Source organism: Triticum aestivum, chromosome 3B (genome assembly GCF_018294505.1).
Source record: "Triticum aestivum cultivar Chinese Spring chromosome 3B, IWGSC CS RefSeq v2.1, whole genome shotgun sequence".
Lineage (NCBI taxonomy): Eukaryota > Viridiplantae > Streptophyta > Magnoliopsida > Poales > Poaceae > Triticum > Triticum aestivum.
The window spans coordinates 96675363-96683717 of record NC_057801.1 but is presented as its reverse complement, the minus strand read 5'-3'; positions in this window follow the sequence as shown (position 1 = coordinate 96683717).

The window sequence follows — 8355 nt, the reverse complement described above, 5'->3', positions numbered from 1 at the left end:
ACATCACAATGCCTCCGGAACGAAAGAATAGAAGCTAGATTGTTGGGATAAAGGGTCGGAGAAGAAAATGACAATTTCTGCCACAAATGAACTTGGAAAGCACCCTTCCAAAAAGGTTACAATGGGGTTGTTGGAAAACCAACAACGAAAAGAATAAGCTTGTAGTGGGCTTATGGAAACATCGCAAGACTAAGAGATGACATTCTGCCACTAACGAAAAACAATTGCTTGGATTGAGGTCAACAAGGAGATGACAACTCCTTTCACCGAGAGGATAGGAGAAAAACTTGGATCAATGATAAGCACCACAAAGAGCAACATTCCTTAGGGAAGGCTTTAGGTGAAAACTAACCCAATATAACTCCAATGAAGAGATTGATGGACTGAGAAGAACCCATGCTCGAAGGAGTTGATGGGTTTAACTACCTCATTCTTGACAACATATGAATCATGAAACATGAATGAAATTGTCAAGAGTGACATAACACCACCATAAAAGATAAGGTAGAAAGAATTGCACTTTGGAATGCAAGATGAAGAATACTTGAACTCCTCAAAACAAGACATGTGTTGAGCACCATGTTTATTTGAAAGTATGGCTTGACGGATCATAACTTCAAGAGAAATCTTAAAGAACAATTGAAGAATGAAAGGAATCCTTGACAAACCATGATGTGGAGCTTCCATGAAGAACTCCGATAATGAAAGGATGATAGAAAGAAAGAGAAGTTGAAAACACAAGGTGAAGCCTTGCGATGATTTAGATGGAGCTTTGCGACGATATAACCGAGAAAACTTGGAACTCCGGAAAGAAAAGATGAATACTAGAACCGAGAATTACTTCATCATGAACAATCTCCGGAAGAAGGAATTAATCACTTGGATGAAACAAGAATAAGAATTATGTCATGCCTATCCTTCACCAATTTAAATTGATGACAAGCAACGGATTTGGCATACTACTTATTCTCGTAGAAAGGATTAAAAAGGATATGGTGCAAACTTGGGAAGGTGTAGATGGAACCACCTATGGAATTTGGAAACAACGAATGAATTGATATGATAACGAAGGAAAAGAAATCTGGAACGAACCACCGTAAGAATTGAAAATGAACGAAGGAAAGATAAAGAAACACCGGGAAGAATTGGAAAACGAATGAAGATACTTGAGGGGATTTAGATACCAGTGAACGAAGAGATCATGAGCTTATTAGAGAATACTTGAATAATGCACTGATAGAATATGGAGAAGGGGAGCTAAAAGCTGAAAACGAATAAACCCAAAATGATGGCCTTCGTAGGAATAAAATGGAAAGAACTCACGAAATGCTCCGGATTGTAAGAAAAGAATTCTCACAATCAAAAACAATTATGAGAGGATGGCATCAAGCTAGAACCAAGAATCTTGAAGAGAATGGAGCAAGATTTAAGAGAAACTCTTCTTCGGTCTTCAAATGTTGAGAATGATGATGAGAACCACCATGAAAATTGTTGAGGCACTCCGGAATGAAAATTGGAAAGGTTGAACCAACGATGAAAAGAATTTGAAAGATCTTGGAGAAAGACATATGACTGATGATAATTCATTCTTACGTCAAACTTCGAAAGACTTTGGGAATGGCTCCGGGAAAATTAGAAGAGTCAGGTAAGATCCTGGGAAAAGACCTGTGGGTTAGGGCTCACTCAAAAGAAACACCATTGAAAAAGATTACTTGAAAGGGAGATTGCACCGGTTGAATTAAATGACTTGAATGAGATAATAATCTCGAAATAACTTGAACGGATTGAGAATGGAAACATGAATCTTCTGAGATATCTTCAACACTCCGGAACAATTGAATAGCGAGAAGTGAAAGATTAAGAGGTGCACCGGTATGAAAAAGCATTTGACACGAGGAAAGGAATATGATCAACGCTGAAAGCTTGAATTAATCCACCGGAGAAGAAACAACAATGAAGGATGATGAACTTGAAGCTCCGTTAGTATCTTCCTGAGAATCACCGGATAAGAACATTGATTGAAACGAGTGAAGAGACTTCACATGAATGAATGGATACTTGATTAAGAAATCTGGGTCCTTGAAGAAAAAGGGTGGGAGGGCGGGAAAACAAACGCAACTTGGGGATGGATGAAACGAACAATGTTGGGAAACTGAGAGATGATCTTGCGAATGTTGAAATGATCGGATCCACTTGAAAAGAAGCACACCGGTTGGAAAGAATTAACATGACAAACTCGATGATCAAAAGGATTAGTATTCACATAGCAATATGAGAACACCGTTTAGGAAAGGTATGGATTCAACATTTGACTTCGAAGCAACTCGAATACCACAAATAAAACAAAACAAAGGATTTGGCTTGCAGAATAAGCCGGAACAAATACATATGATAGATATTTAGCCAATCCCATATCATGCATCTGTCGGAAAGATATTCTAGGAGCTACTTGAATTCCCACCTATAAAACTCACGAAACTTTCTGGTTATGCAATCTGGTGTTGGGGATACAGGGGAAGCAATATATCTCACCCAAACTAACAATACCTACATCCAGCTGTATCCATCCGTCAACACATAACCAAGAAACCTTCGGAAATCGTGTACCTCAACCTTCGAAAAGCATCCGTTATACGAGTTATGGCAATACTCCCGAGCTCGCCCCAGTACTGGGTTATCGCGGTTATCTCACCAACAACTGCATAAAAGAGATTTTTGATGTCGGCAAAACTCAGGTATTCCAGAACTGCAACGATAAAATTGTGACGACAACACCTCGAAGCTCAACTCCCCGGGTCAAAGCCACATAAATAGACAGGAGGCACCAAGAACAATGTTCTCGTCACAAAACCATCGAAACAATTCCAAGATACCCGCGTGATCCTAAAATTTTTTTAGTGAAATTTGAGGAGAGGAAAGACATAACATCTATGTCAGGAGTCCTCACCAGAGCGACGAAGGGGCTGAGGAGTAAAAAGAATCCTACTCTCCGATATATATAATCCTAAGACTCAAAATAGTTTTCTTCTAGACTCAACAACGACAAACAATCAAGGGAGCTCCTATGGCCGGTCGAGGCTCTGATACCAACTTGTCACGCCCAATATGCGACCCTATCCAAAAGGAACTCGAAAGTCCCACCAAGGATAGACCCGCATATTGAAACGCTTTTGCAAGGTGGATATCATTACATCAACATTACATAATAGATGGGGATACATACATAAGGCATACAATGCCACACGAATACAACATCACAATACATAAGAGCAACATCCGACTACGGATGATCACAAATAAAAACTCAAACGACATCCACCCTGCTAGCCCAGGCTGCCGACCTGGAACCTATCCCCTGATCGAAGAAGCAGAAGAAGAACTCAACGCAAGCAAGCATCGCTCTCGCGTCATGATCATCGCACAACCTGTACCTGCAACTGTTATTGTAGTAAGCTGTGAGCCACGAGGACTCAGCAATCCCATTACCATGGGTATCAAGACTAGCAAAGCTTAAAGGGAAAGGAAGGGGGGTAAAGTGGTGAGGCTGCAGCAGCGACTAAGCATATATGGTGGCTAACATATGCAAATAAGAGCGAGAAGAGAGCAAAAGGAACGGTCGTCAACTAGTAATGATCAAGAAGTGATCCTGAACTCCTACTTACGTCAAACATAACACAAAGACCGTATTCACTTCCCGGACTCCGCCGAGAAGAGACCATCACGGTTACACACACGGTTGATGCGTTTTAATTCGGATCTGGTGTCAAGTTATCTACAACCGGACATTAACAAATTCCCATCTGCCTATAACCGCAGGCACGGCTTTTGAAAGATTATACCATGCAGGGGTGTCCCAACTTAGCCCATGACAAGCTCTCGCGATCAACGAAGGAATAGACCTTCTCCCAGGAAGACCCGATCAGACTCGGAATCCCGGTTTACAAGACATTTCGACAATGGTAAAACAAGACCAGCAAAGCCGCCCGATGCACCGACAATCCCGATAGGAGCTGCACATATCTCGTTCTCAGGGCAACACCGGATGAGACATCCTACGAGTAAAACCAGTCCTCGAGTTGCCCCGAGGTGGCCCCGCAGTCTACTTGGTTCAGACCAACACTTAGACAAGCACTGGCCCGGGGGGGCTAAAATAAAGATGATCCTCGAGAGAGCGACTCCCAAGGGAAAAGTAGGTGGTGGTGAGGCAAATGGTAAAACCAAGGTTGGGCCTTGCTGGAGGAGTTTTATTCAAAGCGAACTGTCAAGGGGGTCCCATAAATCACCCGACCGCGTAAGGAACGCAAACTCCGGGAACATAACACCGGTATGACGGAAACTAGGGCGGCAAGAGTGGAACAAAACACTAGGCAAAAGGCCGAGTCTTCCACCCTTTACCAAATATATAGATGCATTAATAATATAAGAGATATTGTGATATCCCAACCAAAATCCTGTCCACCATGGAGAAATCATCAACTTCACCTGCAACTAGCAACGCTATAAGAGGGCTGAGCAAAGCGTAACATAGCCAAGCAGTGGTTTGCATAGGAAAGGTGTCAAAGGTTAGAGGCTGACATGGCAATTTGGGATGGCTTGATAAACAGGTGATAGGTAGCGCAGCATAGCTATAGAACGAAACAACTAGCATAGCAATGATAGTAGTGAGATCCAGGGTAGCGGTCATCTTGCCTGAAATCCCGCTAGGAAGAAGAACGAGTCCATGAAGAAGACGAACGAAAGTAGTCGAACGAATCCTCACAATCGCAACATTACTGGAACTAAGAAGTATGATGCATGTCCGGCTTAATGAGGCATGGCATGGCAAAGTGCACAAACAATACTACAAATTAAGTGGAGCTCAATATGCAACGAGTTGCATATTGAAGAAACGCCACATGCAAGTATTTAGTTCTCTCTTGTTTTGTACCCAACAATATTAAATGTTATTAAACATGGCAAAAGGTGAAGCATGAACAAACTACCTATCTAAGCAAGTTTAAATGAGGCCGGAACAACAAACAACAATTCTGAAAAATGCCCATGTGCAAATTATGAATTAGCTACTGTTCTGCCCTAAACACAATTTTAATGTTGTTAAACAGGAAAATAAAGTGCACCATGTTAATCTAGGCATTTTTCCACCCCATTTACATATAAAGTTTATTAAAATCGGAGCTACGGTTAATTAGTTATGAATTAAAGCATTTTAACATGGCATTATGCAAAATAAACACAAACAGCAAGTTAAACATTTTAAACATGGATGAAAATGGCATATTATTAATCTACACAATTTTCTGAGTATTTTACATATATAAATTATTTTAATCCGATGCACAGTTTGTGAGATATTAAATGCATGAATATCACGGGGTTTTCTGTAAAACTGTTAATCCTCGGATAAATAGACAAAATCGCAGAACGGGAAAAAAACATCCACGTGCCGAATCTGGCTGGGCCAGCAGTGCACAGGAGAGGGGCGCTGGAGGCAGCTCACCATGGGCTCTTGGCCCGGCTGGAGAGGAGGAGGCCCAAGCGGGGGGGGCGCGGCCCACGTGGCTGGGCAAGGCGCGGCCGGGCCCTGGCGCGCTGGGCGCTGCGGCTGGGCCTGGGGAGGCCGAGGGAGCTGGGCTGGGCCTTGGCGGATCGTGGCCCACGCGGGCTAAGGCCGTCCTCCTCCCGTGCCCGCACGGACAGGGAGACAGGGGCGGCGGTGGAGGTTCATGCCGGCGACGGCGAGGCTCAAGGGCGGCGGCGGGGCGGATCCGGCAAGGGCGGGGCCGGCAGAGGCCGGATCCGGCAGCGGCGGGTCCATTCCCGGTGACGAACGGAGGCGGGGACAAGTCTCCAGGGCAGAGGCAGCTCCCGAGCTCGGGTGGTGGCGGCCATGGCAGAATTCCTGCGGGAGAGAGAGTGAGAGAGAGGAAGGAGAAGGTAGGGGAAGGAGGAGCAGGGGAGGTGAGGTCCGGCCTGGCTGCTGGTGCGCGACGGCGCGGCTCCGGCGAGCCGAATGAGGTGGCGGGGAAGCGGGCGAGGAGGCGAGGCGCTGGGGCGCTCGGGCGGAGAGAGCGGGAGCCGGGCCCAGATGGGCTTGGAGGGGCTTCCCGCGGGCCTGGGCGGGCCTGCGGCGGCAGGAGCCTGCGGGGAGACGCGTGGCGCCCTGGGGTTGGAGGAGGGCGCGGTCAACGGTGGCGGAGCCAATGGAGGCACGACAAGTCGCGCGGGTGAGGTGGCTGGCGCCGGATTTGGAGGGGGAAGGTGGCGGCGCGGCCAACAAGGTGGGAGGAGGCTGCGAAAACAAGGAGGAGAGGGGTTAGGGCGAGCAGATTTGGAAGGAGGGGGTTGAAATAGGAAAGGGGGCTAGGGTTTAGTCTCTAGGGGGTTTAGGTGGGTTTCCGGACCCTTGGATCGCGATCATGCGCTCCGGACAGAGGGGGGGACTAGGTGGCTGCAGGTGGGCTGTGTAGAATGCCTCGAGCTGAGAAGAGAGAGAAACAGAGCGACCCGGTGGCAGTTTCGGAGGCCGAAACGTCCGATGATTAAACCGACTATATCGCGGTTATAAATGTAACGGTTGGGCAGTCAAACGGACTCCGAATGCGACGAAACTTGGCAGGCGGCCTTTCTACACTATAATAAGACCGCACGACAAGTTGCAACCCATTCCGAGAACATTTTTATGCCGCTTATAAAATAATATTTCGGAGGTGCCGCGGGCGCGTGCGAGTGTGTCCGGACTCGGAACGGACAACGGAGAGAACCAGCGGAACACGGACGGATGCAAGTTTTATGAGAACGATGCCGATGCAATGCGCATGATGCTATGAGATGAGATGCATAACGAGAACAAAATGCAAAACAATAGACAAAAACCCAACCACGGAGGAAATAATAAATCACATAGCCGGAAATGGCAAGAGTCAGAGTTACGAATATGGAAAGTTGCATCCGGGGCGTTACATTAAGTGCCCCTGCTGGTTTTAGTTAAGGTTGTTAAGTACTCCTGTTGCTTTTACAGTCTGTCATGTTTCTTCAATCCTGTCTTCCTCCAGCTGCCAAAACCAAACCAGCGCCGGCGGGGCCGCCTGCTTCCGCCTCCCACGGCTGGCTGCGCCTCAGCGCACGCATTGCCGCCCCACCGTCTCCTAAATCGTTAATGTTGATGTCCTCCACGCGCTTTGGTGCGCTCGCCGCGGCGCCGCCCTCTCGCGTTGTCAACATGGTCAACAAACAAAAGGAATCAGCAGAAGTATGTGGAGAGGATGACAGTAGGGGCCCACCACGTCAGCGTATGGAAAAAATAAAATGCTTCCTCCTAATGTTTTCCTGACATCTGGGACCCACGACATTGTGAGCGTATATAGTCAATAAACAAGAGAAAAGCGCAAGATCGGCTGACACCTGGGACGTAGCTACTCGAGCAGTATTTTTTTTGTTATTGTTGAGACAGAGCAGGGTTTGAACTGGGCTGTGGCCCATCTAGCCCAGGCTTATATTTTATGTTCACCATGTGACCAGCCCAGCTATTTTTCTTTGTGAAAATGAGCCTAGTTTATTTTTTCTGAAGAATACCCAATCCGGGCCTACTTATTTTTCTACGCCCTGATGGGCTGCAACTCTTTCAAGACGCCTGTAAATCTTGAAAGTAATATGAAATGGGTTGTAAATATAAAAACAGATGACAAATTGGCAATTACTTTATAATTTCCAAATTTTTCACATTTTCAGATTCCTATTTCACTGGGCATTAACCTAATTTAAATATATCTTCAAAGTACTTTAAATCTGGCTCGACATTTCGGTATTAAAAATAGTTTGGAACCCACAGAAATATATGAAATTGGCCCTGGCCAACCAAAAAGACGACTGCAATAAATTGCATAAGAAGTTGCCATGAGCTATATGTAAATTATTAAAAAAAGAGGGAGTGGTCTGACTTGTGGGCCTATTTAGTTGACGCGTATGCAAGATTTTTTTAGTTATTATATACGTCAACAAACGATTCTAGCAGATGTAACCGTTGGATGTCAATCCAACGGCGTCGTGTTTCTTCAATCTCTAATCTTCTTGCTCCAGCCGCCAAAGCAGCGCCGGCGGGACCGCCTGCTCCCGCCTCCCGTGGCCGGCTGTGCTGCCGCGCAGGCCTCAGCGCCCCCTACTACTCCCACCGCTGGCCAGGGCATCCCTCTACTAACCACACCACCTGTTATTATGCGGCGACGGCAGCCTCACACCGCAGCCGAACCGGTGAATCCTCGTACTCATCTCCGCGCGGGCTTCCACTGTCGCGTCTTCCCCGGCTCTGCATCGTCCCCTTCCTAGGCCCCGCCGTCGTCCACCGCCTTGGTGCTCTCA